We start from the raw sequence: 17,438 nt of genomic DNA on the forward strand, positions 1-17,438 counted from the left end.
GCAACCACATCCTCCATCTTCTCTCGAATCAACTGCACTTGCAGTTTCCTATTGTACAACAAGAACATTGTAATTATTACTCCTGGGTATACAGAATATGCACTCTGGGGGCTGTGGAGTATAACAATTATCCACTCTCACACAATCTATTAAAGGTGCAGTTTTTCTGTGACCACAAAATATGTGTTTTACTTATGAGTGTACTTTAGCATCACCTTTTCTTATTTCATAGCCTGGCTGAACTATTGTGTTGTAGTTACACCTTTCAAGGCAGGTGGCTAATTGGTCTTGTGTGTACAATTGAGGGTGGGGAGTGCTATTGTCGATATAGAGACCAGACGTAGATATCAAATTGCAGGTATATCCCAGCACTCAGCCTCCTCTGCTCATCCCCCTGCAACAAAATGCAAATTGTAATCACACCAGCTGAAATGAGCCTCCCTCGCCTGCATCTGTGTGTAGCTGTAGTGTGTTTGTGTTAGAAAGTGAAGGTGAGCATGAGGAAGTTTCCGGGTCGGGGGAGACTCTTAATCTTTCGTTAAATGCGAGTAAGGCAAGAGCAACAGACAGGAAATGTGAATATAATAAGGTTGAATGAAGAAATGAGTATGTCAGGATTATGATGTCTGCCGTGGGCCGGTGAGATGTGAAAGAGGAGGCAAGGCACTTTCTCTCCTAGCTCTCCCATTTATAGCAGAAGTATTACACAGCAGAGTGTGTGTTTATGTCCAATCTTATATTTAAATCACTTCACTACAGGCCTGAAAGATATGCGTCGTATGTCCTCTACTATCGCTGTTATTATTTTCAGTACTACTGTTGTTACCACTCTTGCTATCTCAGTAACTTTCACTATCACTTGTGTAACCACTATGCACTATGCAACTATTATTATAACGCTTTCGCCAGTATTACTATTTTAAATATCGTTTATTTTTTCCATTATTGCTTTCATTGCGTCTGCACTGCAGCACGTCCACTGATACAAGTACTAGTACTGCGACTATTACTACGACGACTACTACTACTACTACTACTGCTACTACTACTGCTACGACTACCCCGGCCACCTGTAACGAAGCACTCTGATGAAGCTAAGCAGCCGCTCTCGCTGTCCAGCTTACCACAAACACGCCTCTGCTCACACACATAAACACATGCACACACACACTCGCACACACTCATACACACACGTGGCATCTGACGTCAGCAGAGGGGATTTCCCATGCCATACAAGAGCGTCAGACAGACACTACAAATGCTGTGTCACTGTGTGTCTGCCTCTCCTCTCACCACGCCACAGCTCAGCTGCCTCTTGCTTTTTTCGCTCGTCCTCTCTGTTTCAGTGTCTCTGTCTCTCGCCTGTCTGCTTTCACCTCATTCCGCTGCGTCTTCGCCAGCCTGCCTTAACTTACGCTGACTTTGTCTTGTCTCTCGCCGGCTTCCAATTTAGCAGCTTTTTTCCACTCTTGCGTTTGGGGCTGTTTTTCATATCTAAACAGACTTCTTTGCTTCACTATTTGTTGTGTGTTTTGTTCAACTTCCCATTTCACAAAAAGCCAATCACGGACAGAAAAGAGAAATGCATCTATGCAGCGGTTCTCCCCGGTTTGCAGATTTGGACCAATCTGTCTCCTTTTGGCTTTTGCGGTGATGTTAAGCACTCTGGCACGAATGTGCGCTGATGTCTGCTTTAAAAAAAAAAGTACGAGCCGGGGATGATGGTTCACACTCAGAATGTAAACACTGTGCGCACAAGCTTCCAAAATATGCTTGGTATGTCAACCTCGCAGAGACTTTGTAAAAAAGGAAGTGTAAGCCCCAGGCAGCCCTTTCCTTATGTGGAAGATAAAGTCAGTGTTTGTGATCGTTTGATCACACCTGATCATTTGTGACAACTTTGCTTAATATCACTCATGCAGTTTTAAATCATACATCTCTCGTAATGTACTCAGTATTTGTGGCACAGAGCGCCTTTTTCTGTCTTCACTTGCTTTGAGTCAGCATGTTGGTCTTGTAATTGTGCATTTTCCCTGTCAGAAGGGGGTTGCATGCTTGTCTGTGTGTGTGTGTGTGTGTGTATGCATGTGTTTGTGTGTGTTTGTGTGTGCTGTGCAGTCCAGTCCAGTTATTGCAGGCAGCCCTGACACAGATGGTGCTCAGTGATACCACATACCAGAGGCATTGTTTAGGGAAGGCGAGCTCGAGGAGATAATTGACAGGCATAGAGAGGACACCCCCCCCCCCCCCTCCTCCTCCCTCCCTCCTCCCCCTCGCCCACATTCGCACGCATGCACGCACACACACACACACACACACACACACACACACACCTCCCGTTCACCTTAACTCTGTCTCTTTATGTCAGCTTCCCTTTTATGGTGCTGCACACTCACACACACATACACACACTACCAAACACACACTCACAGACCCTTTTCCCTTTTTTTATTTTAACCTCCTCTTTTTACTAGCTTCAGTTCCTCTCCCACCCCCCTTCTCTCTCTCTCTCTCTCTCTCTCTCTCTCTCTCTCTGTCTCTGTCTCTCTCTCTTTCTCTGTGCCGCCGCCCTCACTTGCTCTCCTTCAATTTCACCCTAGCAGCAGAGCCCAGCTCGCCCTCTGATTGGTGAACGGACTGCCTTTGTGTGCTATCTGTAGCGTGACGTCTCTCCGGCGAGCTCTGTGTGTGCGTGTGTGTGGGTTTGTGCGTGTGTGTACATTTGTTCGTGAGTGTATATGTTTGAAGAGAGAGAGAGAGGGGGGAGGGGGCGGTTGAGGGGGCAGTCACATCATATATGCAGAAAAAGAAAAAGCGAGTGGGAGGAAGGAGTGATAGTGATCACAGATTTTTTTTAAAAATCCCTCTTGTGCGTGTGTGTGTGTATGTGTCTATGAGCGTGTGTGCGGTAGACCTATTGGCATACTAGCAGGAGAGAGAGAGGGAGAGGGAGGGAGGGGGGTAGAGCAAGAGAGCAAGCGGCGAGAGAGAGAGAGAACGTGCTTACGAGAGCTCATGTAAAACCAGATTAAAAACACAAGATGGCTTCCTGAATGGGCTGCTGGAACACAGACGAGAGAGAGAGAGAGAGAGAGCGAGTGAGAGAGAGAGAGACCGAGAAAGAAGAGTGGAGAGAGGCTGATAGAAAGAGAGAGAGAGAGAGAAGAAAGGGATAGAGGGATAGAGGTGAAGACAAGAGGGAGCCGGAGTCTTCTGATGGGGATACGGCCAGCGGAAGGAGGAGTACAAACCAAGGCAGCTCAGAGGCTTGGAGGGTAAATATTCATCACTAAAGAGTCCAGACTTATTTTAGGATTGATAGGTGGGTGGGTGGTGGAGTGGGGGGGTTGTGGTAAGGGGGGGCGGGGGGGATGAGGTTGGCGGGACTGGGGAACAGCTCGAGACAAAACACATCATTTAACATTTAGACAGCCAGGACCATGTAGACAGGGGGGGGGCATGCTCTGCCAAATGAGAAGATGCTATTGTTTTTATTTTACAATAATCAGCCTTCTTTGCTTTAATTTCTCACTATGCTTCCATCTGTTTCATTTAACTCTCAGCTAACCCATCTTGACACTTATGCATGTGTTGTATTGCCAGTTTTCCCTTTAAAAAAAAAAAAAACTGGGTTATGGAGGACTTGTCTAATGCATGCATTAGGAAGGCTGCGCTAGGTCGAGATACAGACATTACATAATTCTATAATTGAAATTGAATCCTCGCTTTGCTGTCTCTCATTCTCTGCCCCAGCAGTAGAGGGAAGTGCCGGCTCACTGTTTGAGCACAAATCAAAGAAAAGAGATTTGTGCGCAAGGGCTGCCTTTCTTTTTCTTTTTTTTTTTTTGATGCTTGCTGTGGATGACAGTGACGATAAGAAGAGTGTGTGTAGAATAGGTATACATGTTGTGCCCTGTGGTCCCACTGTCTTTAATGATGAGTCTTTGTGAACTGGCCCTTGTCGCATTATTCTATTGATTGTTATTCTCTCCCCCCTCCCATCTCTCTCTGTCTCCTTCTAAATCCCCCCCTTCCCTTCCCTCCCTCCCCTCTCTCCTCTCTTGTTCTGTTGAATGGCTGTAAAGGTGGAATATTTTGAAGACAACAGTCAAAGCTGCTTGGGGAACACTGAACTGGCAGCTAAGGTAAGAGGGGACATTGGGTCTGTATTTCGTGCTGTTGTGCCAATAACATGTAATCACTGTCCATGTTGCTTTGATATCAGCTGTTGGTTCATCAGTGCAGTAAGGCTCTGAAAAGGTGTAAATGTGGTGTGCACATGCATTTTTTTTACAATCTTGCAAACATATGTGTATGTATTTATGTGGACCGGTCTAATAATGTCTTACTATGGTACAAAAATTGCTGCGATTGTCACTTCAGTGTCGCTAGACTGTCATTTGGTTATTTGTTGCTCTCGCTGTTGAACACATGAGCTCATTATATTTACCGCGGGCCGGAATAAGGATGTATTAAACGTATTTAAGCATCTGTCTCCCCATCCGAGTTGCCCCGCTCTGAAGCTTGACTACATTAGATCGGCTACTTTCGCCTTTATCTCCAAGCCGTGGTGAGCAGAGCGCCTTAGTGATGAAGTGGTGGCATCCTCAGTTTAAAGCGTCCCACGCTGCCCGCTGATTGGTGCCAGAGCCAGGCATGTGTAGATACAAGAGACTGGAGAGAGGAGGAGGAGGAGGAGGGAGGAGGAACTGTAACGCGCTGGCTCCGGAGCCAGGGGGCCGTCCTTCTTCTCCTAGGTTCTGGAGTCAAATGAGGTAAAGGGAGTAAAAGTTAGTGGGTCACGCATGCGTACGTGTTTGATTGTCGGGCGTAGTAACCTGTGGCGTGTAGCCGCTGAGAGCTGCTGTGCCACAGCTTGCCAAGTCGGGGCACGCTTGTGTGTTTATGTGGAAAGGAAGTTTGAGTGGCGAGGCTTCATACAGAAAGGATTTAATAAGCACCAAACAGGCTGTTGTCTGAGAATCTTGCGATGTCTCCTCCGAGCAGGAGAAAGAAAGCTGTGATTTGAGTACCATCGGACGCACAATGAAACATGTCAGTCATGTAAACCCAGGCATGTGGAAGCAACGAGATCTGGATAGAGGACATTTGCGCTGGCAGATACTTTCACCTGTGTCAATACAGTCATGTGAAATATAGGTTAGGCAGCCAGTTTCAAATGTCCTGAATGGATTTAGTGCAGTTCTACTGACATACTAGCTTGCCTCTAAGCCTGCTCTAATCTCTCTCCATATGTAGATGGTCTCTTTATCTACAAGGTATATACCACCATCTGGTTTGCAGGTCTGTCCATTTGTGGGAAGAGCTATGTGTTGTTTAACAAGTTTGTGTTTGCCTTTGTTTCTTTCCTGAGCTCCTGTTTATAGAGGGTCATGGTTGCTGGGCTTGTCCTTGGTACAGTGTTTAGATCTGTTTCCTTGCCAAACATTTCCCTGGTTACACAAAGACTAAAAACACTGTTTACACCCAAGCTGAGGGCTCTAATTTTCAGTATGACAATTCAAATAACTGGTTACACACCATCATTAAATATCTTTAGGACCCACACAACAGCCTCAACCTTAAAAACATGGTGTGATGATAGACATGGTTAAAAGCACGTCAGGTCTCGCTTGGTTTATTTCATTTTTACAGCAGACTGGTTGGTTGCTTTCTTTGCTGTTCAGGAAGTCGAGCTGAATTAAGAGGTTACCACAACAGGTTACAAGACAGACAAAAGTGCACTCGTGTGATTTTTTTTTTTCCACGCCCCTACACAGGATTTCCTCTTTATACATCAGATGAAGTTCACATAGTTGAGTGGTGAGAAAAAACTCAAAACCAGAGTAGAAACACTCAAACTAGTATGTGCGTGACAGCAGATGGAACGCTTGTTAATCATATGTTTAGCCTTGCGTGGAATCCCCTGCCATGCTCGCAAAGGGTTAACACTGACCTAGTTTCCGTGGCAACACTGAATGTCTAATGACATCATTGCTTTAAATTTAGCTCATGTCCGGCCAAGGTTAGTCACGTGAGCAGCTAGCCGGCACCACATGTGTGTATCCTCGCGTATTGGTTCAGTGAATGGTTTGGTGCATTGTACAGACTTCGGAAGTGGAGGGTTTGACATCACCTCTTCCATTCAGCGTTGGCTTTCGATGTATTTACTGCTCTGTAAGGTTTCCACTCAGTCAGTAAAGAACTGCGGCTCTGTTACTCATGTGCCATGACACGCATTAACCTATGGTTAATTTCAAATGTGAGTCAGTATTTTGATTCTAAAGATCAAATCCTATTTCTCACAAATCTTCCTTTTGATCTTCACGTCACATTTTCTAGGTCTTGCTTTATCTGATTGTTGCTTTTGTCTTGACTCAAATGTTTTTTTTGATGATGAGCATGTCTGAAAACATGTCTAATTCTTATCCTCTTAGTATTAGTAGTACACCAGTATTATCTTATCTTGAAGCTGTCACTTCTTCAAGGTTTTAGACTCTCTAAGGTTTAGACTCTCTAAAACTAATATTTGACACCCAAAGGATTTGAAAACATCACATAAATAAATCATCATGGATTCCACATGGCTTTGTAATGTATAAAATAACCAACAATTCCTTCACTTACATGAAATCATTCATGTATATGGACATGCTAACCTCTGCAGTGTTTCATGTTTCACTTCTGATTAATGGTGATTAGCAGACGCTCATCTCTGTATTGTCTGACCTGCCACACTGCTGATAGTCCTGCATGTACTATACCAGTGAACATGGCTGGACATAGACTTGCACCCCTTGGCTGGATCAGTACTCTGCGTGACATGAGGAGTTGTGGTTGGTGGCTCGTTGGCATCGTCGGTGGTATCTGTGTTTGATGTTGGAGGGAGGTTGTCAGCCGCCTGGTGCCGCAGTTAATAAAAAATGAATGGAAAGAGAAGGGGGAGGAGCTGTTGCTGTTGCACTGTTGTCTGTTGCTCGAGCTCTTTAACTCTCACCTCTCTGGCGGCTGCTCTGCTGCTCCCACCGGGCATGCAGTTTATACAATCCTGAATCCCACTGCTGCCAGACGCTGCAGCCAGGTTTTATGTAACACAGTGCCACAGCTGTTGGACTTTTCATCACACACCACTGAAACATGCACATAGAATTATTGATTACTGAAACAACAGAAGCATTTTCATCTGCATTCAATGGAGGCTGCTTCCAAAAGATAAGGATTTTATTCTGAAGTAAAAAATTAATGGCAGTCTTTATTCAAACTTCATATTTAAAGGACCAAACATGATCTAGCTCTCATCTTAAATACACCACCCTTCTGTCTGAATTGACCTTGATGGTGAAATTGGATCATTTAGTGTATGTAAAGTGCTACATGGCTTGAAGGTTTCACTGTGTTGCCACAGCAGAGTACTGGCCCTTTAAGTCAGGCTACGCCTGACTTGAACATATGGGAAGCTAATCTTAGCCCAAGTCCTGAGAGAGACAAGGATGGCAACCAGCCACTCTGCAGGGCTGAGGAAGGTTTCTCTTGCTTTCTCTCTATCTGCTTTTCACTGAGCACTTTCTGATTCAACCCCTAAATACTGTCCCCAAAATGAATCCCCTAATCATTCAGGTCAAAATGTCTTTCACCTGACAAAAACTGCTCCAATGGAACAACTACATGCTGTTAATGATTACATCATTGTCCTATCAGATGTGGCTGCTCAGCTATTTTTCATGACTTTGGCACACATTAGACTGGCAGGTAGTAGTACACAGTGTTCTTTTATTGTTTTGGACACATTTTTAACTCACTTGTTCTTCATCAATTTCCCTTCTGTCTGTTGTCTACTCTCTTTGTCTCAAACCCAGAATCTTCTAACATATCCTGTATATTGATTACATTCCTTTTCACATCCCAAACCTCAAGCACAAAGAGCTTCCTCTTAAAAAAAAAACAGAACCCTCCTCCTCCTCTCTTGTCGTTATTTTTTAGCAGCTCCACCCTGCCCAACAGCTCCCCCACTCACCACCACCTTTCCATTTTTTCCCTCCTCCCTCTTAAACCACTCCTCCCTTTCTCTTTGTGAGGAGCGGTGAGGAGGGGTAGGGGGGTTAGGCCTTCCCCAGCTGGGCTATTCGTGCTGACTTGCACGTGCCGTATGTCAGGAGGTATGACTCAGAGTGAATACACTACTTTCAGTACTACGATCCACACCCAAACACACCCTGAACCTAACACCATGTAGTGTGGGAGCAGGTCAGAGGTGGGGACTAATAGAAATGAACACAAAGACAAAGAGAGAAAAATAAATATCTATATATATTGCCAAATAGACAGATGGAAGGATAGCATAATAAGGTGATGCTTTAAATATGAACATGTAAACAGTGTGTTGCTCAGACAGATGGACAGGGAAACTTTAAACATAGACACATATACACTCTGCATATGGTTACACATGCTTACAGAGGATAATACTTTTCTTTTACACCCTGTACAGTCATTGCAACAACATCAAAATCATTTTCATAAAATTAGTGTTTTCCAAAACAAAACACAGGACCAAACCAGGCAAAGAATATTAAGTCATAATAAAAGGAGAGAGATTTCAGTAAGAATTGTCTTTTGTTCAACCAGGCTGAAACAGTCTGTGTTGCTTCTACTCTGTTAAATATGATGTGCTCAGTGCTACTCTGCAGCCTCTTGTCCCGCCCACCAATAAACCCAGTGACCCTCAGTGAACAATCCAATACTGTACACATACCAGTATGTGTGCGTCTGTGTGTGTGTGTGTGTGTGTGTTTCTGTCTGTGTGTGTGTGTGCATGTGCGTGTTTCTGTGTGTGCATGTGCTCACGTGCATGCAGATGGGGGGAAAAAAAATCATTTGGCATTATTTGTTGCCTTGTGTGCATTTGCAGAAAGCTTTTAGTGTCTTTAGCTGTGTCTCTTTGCCTCTGTGTGCACGTGATGAGAAACAGATGCAGGAATGGAGAAAGTTAGTGAAAGACAGAGAGACGAAAAGAGCAAAAAAAAAAAGAAAAGGAGAGGGGGAAGGAGAACGAGTCATACTGTGTCAGATCAGATGACCTTGATGCCATTAGACTGCAGGGCAATGTGGGTTGGGGTGGGGGTATACGGAGGTAGACGGGAGCAGCGGTGGAGGAAGGGGGAGTCAGCTGACAGGAAGGGGTGGGAGGAGGGGAACGGACCCTCATGTCATGCCTGTGATGCTCACGGTCATATGAATTGTTTAAAGGCTGCCAAGCGTTGTAAGAAAAAAAGAGACCAAATGTATAGTTTTTTAATGAACATGGCACACATCCTGCCATTGATAAGAGGTAATGAAATCATATAATTTCTTAGAAACCCTTGTTTACCCACCAAACCCATGAAACAGGACAATTTGTTCTTCATTGGATTTTGTGAATGTCATACACATAGACCTCCCACTACCGATGTGTGTCAGGACTTTGTTGAGGAGAAAAGACAAAGATGACTCAGGCTTACTCATATGCAAGCCAACCGAACACACTGCTGAGAATGAACTTTTGTTTTCAGTCATCCCCTCCTACAACCAAGACCTTTCCTCTGATCTGCTGAGAAATACTGAACTATTCTTAAAAGAAGTGAGAGAAATGGAGAGAGAGAGAGCGGACGAGAGAGACGAGGGCGTGAAACAGCTCATTTGGATGATAATTTGACTAGATTGCGAGATGAAGAGATCGATGTGAGAGCTGGAGCCTCTGTTGATCCTTCCACTCTCTCTCAATGCCGGGTTACAGCAGGTTTACCGTAAGTGTTGCAGCATACTTATTCATCTTTTCCATTTCATTTTCACTGAAAAAGATGAGATGCTTGTGTTTCCCGAGGTATCAGTGTCAGGAGAAGTGAACTCGGTTGAATTAGAAGTTAACTAGGACAAGAGTACACACTGCATGCCTTCCAGCTGTAATGTAATCTGTCTCATTGTCGTGTTATCTAGAAGTAACCCATTGTGTTCAGGAGGTGATTTCAGGACAGCTCTCTTACTCCAGCCTTTTCTGTCAATGATCCATAGTAATTTGTATAAATTATGACTCTGGCAAGCACCGGAAAAACCGGACAGTGTTTTCTCTATATGCGAAATGAAACCTGCTTTATGTTGCTGGTTTTTAGTCATCCAAGACCACGAGTTGGAATTAAGAGTAGTCTTACTGTAATTAAGTTTTATCTTCCTACATACAGTAAATCAAGTCATAAAAATGATACATACAGTTTGCTGTTTAGAACGTACATCATGTATATGAAAGAGCTGAATTTGCTATCGTAGGGGGTTCCCTTTTCCCGTGTTGATGTTTGACTCAAATCGCACGTCTTCATCTTACTCAACTCTGTACGTGACTGCTCACAAACTCAGAAGTCGTGTTTTTACAGCTTTTGCGAGTGAGTTGGTGTATGCTGTAGCACACAAGCTCAGTTTGTGTTTCTGTTCTCATTTCTTGATTTTTTAAAAGTGAAAGTTTTTCTGGCCATGTGATGTCATTCATTTCTTGTACTGTTGATGTTTGATGTAGTTGACTGCTGGTCCGCTGAGTTCTCTTTTAGGCTAATCGCCAAGTTAGCTTTGAAAAATGATTTATTTTGACACTTGTTGTTTAGCCAGTGTTCAGAATTGTTTCTAATGAAAGGTTTGACTTCTCCAGTAAACCAGGGCACAGCGTTTAAGAACAGAAAAAAGTCCTTCTTTAAAAATGAGGAACTGTGCGTAGATAGCATGTGATTCAGGGGTTAAGCCAAGACTGGAGCTAGAAATGCTGTGTCACTGTAGCCGGGGGAGTGAGTAAGAACAAGTCATTCGGGTGAATGAAAGAGCATGTTTTCGAGTGCCCGTTGGTGTGTGGTGTTTGTGATAGTAATAGACAGAGTGGGCATGTGTAAGATGACACAGGTAACCACCCAGTGGTGTAGGCGAGCGTCCTGGTGGGAGACACTGATGATGATGATGGTGTGGTGATGACGATGACGGTGTAGCTACGTCATCGCCACATGTGTTTCCTGCCTCTCTTGCTCACTGCTCTCTCTCTCACTCATTGGCACTCCCTGGTCACATGACCAAATGCTCTACTTCTCCTCTCCTTCTCTTAGACAGCTTAGGCTGCGCTGTGTTTCTCTTTGGGATTGACGCTCATCTGTGTGTGTGTGTGTGTGTGTGTGTGTGTGTATATACGAATATGTGTGGCAACAAAGAGACAGACAGTGTACAATTTACAGGGCCAGAGAGCGGGTGCGTCAGAAAGTGGTGGAACGGTAATGCAATAAGCTATGCTAGAAGGAGAAAAGGCTCAGGCAACAAAACAGAGAGACAAATCGAGAGAGGGAGACAGAAGCAGATTGAGAAAGCCAGAGAAAATGAGAGATCAAGAGAGATGAAGAGAAACAGAACGCTTAAGTAAGAGAAGCAGGGAAAGGCTACTGAAGTTAATCCAGCCATAGCGCAGTGTAATCGGTACATGCTCCGTAATATAAGAGAATAATACTACGCAGGAGCTGACAGCGATCTGCATGGGGGAGACGGCCATGTTTCCCCCCCCCCTTCCTCCTCCTCCTCCTCCTGGTTAAATCTGCTCCAAAACTCCAGCAATGTTGGAGAGAAGAGAAGAGACTCCACAAGGCCGGCCGGCCGGCCAGCAAGCAGGCGAGAGGAAACATCCTGCAATCATGACAACGTTGACGATGATAATGACAGTGACGCCAAGGCAGTACAATGGTGAGGAGAGAATGACATGGGGACGTTATCTTAGGCTGGTGGACAGGAGAGGACGGAAGGCAAAGTGTTGCATCCACAGCTAACTACAACGGGTTGATTACTCGTTTTCGCTGCCTTCGTTTGGCAACAACCTGCCGATTCTCTTTCTTCTCCTTCCTCTTCTCCATCGTCTCTCCTCCCGTTACAGAATCAGTTACTAGAATAACTGAGCGACTCGGTCTTGCTCTTAACTGTTTTCTCCACAGGCTTTTCTCTTTGTATGTTCCCTCCTCTAAGTGTCTTCCTCCTTTCCTTTCTCATCATCCTGCTCCTCTTGCTTGCCGATGTTCAAGTGTCGTCCATCGTTCCCTCTCTCCATCGCCCAGCGTAGTTGTCTTGGTGTTATACCTCTAACATAATCACATCGCCATCGTTCTTCCAAACTCTTCCCCCTTGTAGGTGAATGAGTAGACATTAAAGACTGTTGGATGGCTGATTGTATATCAAGTGAACCTCAGCTTCCCTCAGTCAGAAACCTCCCACCTTGTCTGTATCCTTTGGATGTTGAAGGAAGGGTCAGCAAGAAAGCCAGCAAGCCAGCAAGCCAGCAACCTCTTCTTCCACCAACCTTTCTCTGTCTTGTGCATACAGCCTCGCTATTATCAGCCACAGGTGTAAGACTCAACCTTTTTGTCTCAAGCGAGGAACGGCCAACCGATGTAAATGTGGATGAGGAAGAAAATGGAGATGGAAGAATGGTCATTGGTCGTCTCTCCTTTGGCCCAGGGCAGAGTCGAAACTAGACACTCAAACATGGAACGAGAGCTCTGTAAGAAAAACCAGGCGACGGTTGCGGAAGGGATAAACAAGCAACTTAACATTGCTTTTCCTCGCTCCTTTTTCCAGTTGATGTCGTTGTTAGGTGAGATTGTGTATTCGCTAGGCAGCCTCTGGTCGCCTCTGCGCTCGCAATCAGAGAAGCGCTGTCATAGCCGAAATTGCCAGTACTGGGGTTTTTTTGGTGGATAAACAAAACAAATAACCTTATATGTAACATCATCTAATGCAGTGGAGCAAGTAGTGTTGAAGGGCGTGGATACAGACAGAGAGGTTTTGTCATTGGTAAGAGCTCTGCTGCACTGTGCTGTTTCCTAGGCTGCCGCTACAAGTGACTATCCCCCACAGCTCTCTCTGTTTCTGCTCACTGCACACTCCTCCATTCCATCGTACGTGCCCGCTGTGGCTCAGATAATGGCCTCTCGCTCTGCACACACTGAAGAGAGAGAGGAGAGGAGATGGAGGGAGAGGCTGCGCGAGAGGGAGGGGAATGGAGAGAGGGAGGGAGAGAGAGAGAGAGAGGGAGAGGGGAAGGTGGGGGCTGCGAAGAGAAGCCGACTGCATGTGTGTAGCCGAGAGAAAGAAAGAGGATATTGAAAAAGGGAAGGGAGGAGCAGACAGAGATAATAAGAAAGGAAAAAGGAGAGAACAGAAAGCGTCGGCCATAAGAAGAGGCAAGAGAATGAGTAACGCGTGTGCTACGCTGGGGGGAGGTGTGCTGTGTGTCTGCGGCTGGCTGTGTGTGCGTGCGTGAATGCATGTATGTGTATTTCGCTACTCGCTCTGTCTGTGCGCTGCACAGACTGGAACAAATAAAAAGGAATACAACCCAACGAGGCCGGATAGCTTGTGGGCTGCTCTGCCGGCAAGCAATTCTCATGCTCCTCTCTGTCTCCTCTTCTGCTTTCTGCTCTCCGACCGGCAGCTCTGTCTGGACGTCTAGGACCACGTAAGTATGCGTCGTGGTCCTCGGGCTCTCTCAGCCGGCTTCATATTGTTACGGTCTCTGCTTCATGTTCCTGCTCGGCACGGCAGCAAAGGAAGGGGTGGGGGAAGAAGGAGGAGGACAAGAAGGAGGATGGTGGGGGGCGAAGGGGGTGTTGTGTATCTGGGATTTAGGTTCAGCTGTCTACTCACAAGCTGAACTTAACCCCCTCAGCACCACCACTATTATTATCTTTACAGGCTTTGTCTACTGCCTCTTGCTGGGTTTTTTTTTTGCAGTGTCAGTCTTAAACAGCACTTGCATTGCTCTGCTACAGAGCTTTAAAAGCTAACATTGTTTAAAGGGCTCCCAGACTAAAGTGACCGGTCTACCAGGTTCCGCAAGATCTGAACCTGTTAAGCATGTTGATGTTTTTGGATGCACTTTGCTGTGTGTCAAGTTTGTACTACTGTGTGTACATTTTTGTGTGTGAAAAGGAGTGACACAATAAGAGAAGAAAGAGATCGCTTCCTGATAAAAAAGAGTAGGGGTCCGTCATGGTGTAAATGTTTTTTAAAGCACGTGGCCTGCGCAGTGCGAGGCATTTGGATAGACGAAAAGCGGCTGCAGGTATGTGCACAGTACAGTATTTCCATCATGGACGAGCATTTAGACTGACAAAAAAGTCAATAATGGTGCATCAAAGCTTAGCTAGATTATGTGTATGAGGATTCAAAGAACTGTCATTCTGTGTGTGGTGCAGTATTTGGTTTATGCCGCACCAGCAAAGCGGAGTAAAGTCCATCTGTTCTGTGTTGAACTGGATGCGCTTTAAACCCACGTGACTTTTAGTGTTTTGCATGTGTAACTTTGATAATAAGAAAAAAAAAAGGAAAAGAGAGTGTCCGTGTGACTGACTGTGATTGTGGGTGTTAGGTTGGGCAGTGTTGCAGTCATTCTGTTTCAACACACTGCAGTTCTCATAACTGCCGCCCCCCCCCCACCCCCCCTCCCCGTCAACCCCCCTCCTTCCTCTTTCCCGTCTGATGCCACTGATAGTGCAGACATGGGGCCTCTCACGTATTGGATGCCGGCTGTTCACTGCCACCCCCGACTCCCCCTCCTCCCCTCCAACCCCACATCATTTCTCACCAATACCACCGCCCCCCCCCCCCCCCCCACCCCCCTCCCCCGGGACCCCCACCAGACACCCGGCGCAGAAGGTGGATTCAAAAGACCCGAGCACACTGCCTGTCCAGTAATTAGCCACTTCAAATGCTCATTTCAATAATATTCAAATGATGGGGAAGCTGGATGCCAGGCTCACTTCCACTGTCACACACTGATAGATCTACAAACAGGAGCCATCTTCTCTTTTTTATTTGGCTGGAGATGATAAGAATAGTGAGTTGTTCATGTCTATCTGAATGTTATGTTGGGGGTTTGAGACCAGCAACTGGCTTGAGGTTAGTTTTTGTGCATGTGTAAAGAGTGATTAATATTTCCATCATTCTGTCTAATAGCAGCTGTTGTAATGCATAGAGTTTATTTTTTTGTATTGGACTTGCAATCAGCATATTCATGCATTGTGTTATCTTCTGCAATGTGTGACTGTACAGTATACAGTAGGTGCTTGCTTCTTGATGGTGTCCTGTGTCTGTTTCTAGTAAACACACAGTGACAAAGTCTTTAATACAGTGCATTGACTTCTATCAAAGTACTAACACTAAAAGTGTATTTTATGGTGAGTGTGCCATTGTTTTCTATTCACAAGGGCTAGTGGTGGTTGTGTTGGAATACAGTGTTCAGCCACAACATGAAGTCTGTCAATGATTTCTTAGGCTGCCCTTGGATTATCTTTGTTTGCTTTTCCTCTCTAGACTCATTCAATTATAATCCATGAGCAGCTAACCTAGACGGAATACTGTTTGAAGTAATATTTTAGGATTAAGTTTGATTGGATAACCATACCTGGCTTTACCAAGATCATTCAGATTAGTAGTCACTGAGTCAAATATAGCAAATAACTTTTAAACTGTCCTCACCTTGTTTACACAATTGCTGTCAAACTGGTGCTTCAAGAAGACCAGAATACACAGAATGCTTTGAGAATGTAATTTGACACGAGATCAGGTGATGTGCTTGCAGTTTTCAGCGTGTGGTAACTGTCCCAATTTTGACTTAGGGAGGAAGTGAGATATCAACTCTTGATTAGGGTTACCAAATGTCTCTCTTTAGACCCACGGAAATGAGTGATAAGGAAGTGTCTAGTATTTGAAAGATGTTCAAAAGAAGCAATTTCCTCATTTATTTCTGACTCTTAGCCAGCATATTTATAAAATGCTTTAAAATTTGATGTTTTCTAATGTTCTGGGTTGCAGTGGCTGCGAACAATTCAGTAGTTTAAAAATGACCATCTGTGAAAACAGTCCATCTCAAATACAAATGCAGTTACCGTGTCACTTTTCAAGCAAAGGGAGGCAGCAGAAGGTTTGGTCTATGTCACGTATTGGGAGCTGTCGGTTGTTGCATATATTTTGTCTTGATTTGAGAAGATGACAAGAGTTTGTTTTCCAGGATCCTTACAAAAGTGTTAACCCCCCAAAAAACTATTGATATAGGCTTCTGTACAATGCAGATATATTAAACAACAGGAGTTTATTATCATTCTATTTCTCCCTGTTAAGTAAGTTTTCATAATGTATAAGTTAAATAAGGATTAGAGTCCCCCATACAGAGCCATCACATGCCATGTGCAAAGTTATTCAAATCTAAAAAACAATTGAATGGATGACACATTGCCATTGCTAGGGTCCTATGCTGTCAAATTTTAATTTTACAAAAGTCAATATATCTTTGTCCACTTTTTGCCTTTAAACTGCAGCTTGCACTGTGTCTATCATCAGTTTTATGAACCTGCAAACCCTGAAAATCTCCACTACTCATATAGGCACCCATATGGTGCCTTGTGATGGTATATATTTACTCTTGTAAAATATTTCCAGAAGTTCAGTCAGATTGAGGTATTTTAACTGCTGATAAAAGGCAATGTAAGTCAAGCCACACCTGAATATTTGGGGGTTTGTGGAGAGTTGTAGTTTCTTACGCAGGTACAGAAGTTTTCTATTTACCTTAGGAACATATATAACATCTCTAGTCATTTGTCAATCATACTTTCTTCATAAACCAATTCTTAGCTTGCATCCTCACTGCTATATCGCTGCCTGTTTTTTAGCATTTGAACTCCCTTCACCTCCTTAGACTACTCCTACGAGTGTTTTAAATATGTGTTCATGTTCATCAAAGGTTGTGTATCTCAGGTTCCGCTGAGGGGTTTTGCTCCAGAACATCAAATGAAATGTGTGTTGTTTCAGTAAACAGTGAAACCCTCAATATGAGTGTCCTGATTGAACAACTGTACTGTTCAAAGACCAATTCACGGACTGTCCTTTACTCCTCTAGTATTAGTTTCTCTACACTTTAGTTGTCTATTGCAGATTATCTTCACAGATACTGTGAATAGCTATATTGGACTGGATGATATGGTCATTTTAGGTGTGTTATTATGGTGTTGTCTCCAGTGATTGTTTTGCATTGTAACCTCTCAGACATTGAATTAAGCTGCAGTTTGCTGGTGAAATTGTTTTCAACACTGGAGAACACTTTGGTTCTAAATAATATGAATGTAACATGAAAGCTCTATGTGAACATCTGAAAAAATCTTTCAGTGTAAGCTTTCAATTAAAGTTAAAACAGTAGCAACTACAACAACAACAACACAAGGAGCATTATAACTCAGTGGTTGGTGAAAGATGAAAGCAGTTCACACTTTATTATAAGCATACGCATGGTGTATTTAGATGCAGTATTTTTCTATTTCTAATGAACATTTCTAAAATATCTAAATGTTTGGATTGGTTAATACTTCTTCTGTAGTTAAAACATAGTTATGTCGTTTTTT

The 17,438-nt window shown here is 44.1% G+C and overlaps 1 protein-coding gene across 2 annotated transcripts in view; it reads left to right on the plus strand.

Moving 5' to 3' along the window:
• Positions 1 to 3,238: 3,238 nt before the first annotated feature.
• tet3 (tet methylcytosine dioxygenase 3) overlaps positions 3,239 to 17,438 on the plus strand; it is a 30,402-nt gene continuing 16,202 nt past the window's right edge. The window contains exon 1 of one of the 2 annotated variants that reach the window (XM_053326068.1): positions 3,239 to 3,275. The gene's annotated coding sequence lies outside the window, so the exon portion shown is untranslated. Of the gene's footprint in view, positions 3,276 to 13,077; positions 13,502 to 17,438 lie in introns of those variants that run through there. The other variant, XM_053326067.1, reaches the window with a different exon arrangement.

This window comes from Scomber japonicus, chromosome 9 (assembly GCF_027409825.1).
Source record: "Scomber japonicus isolate fScoJap1 chromosome 9, fScoJap1.pri, whole genome shotgun sequence".
Lineage (NCBI taxonomy): Eukaryota > Metazoa > Chordata > Actinopteri > Scombriformes > Scombridae > Scomber > Scomber japonicus.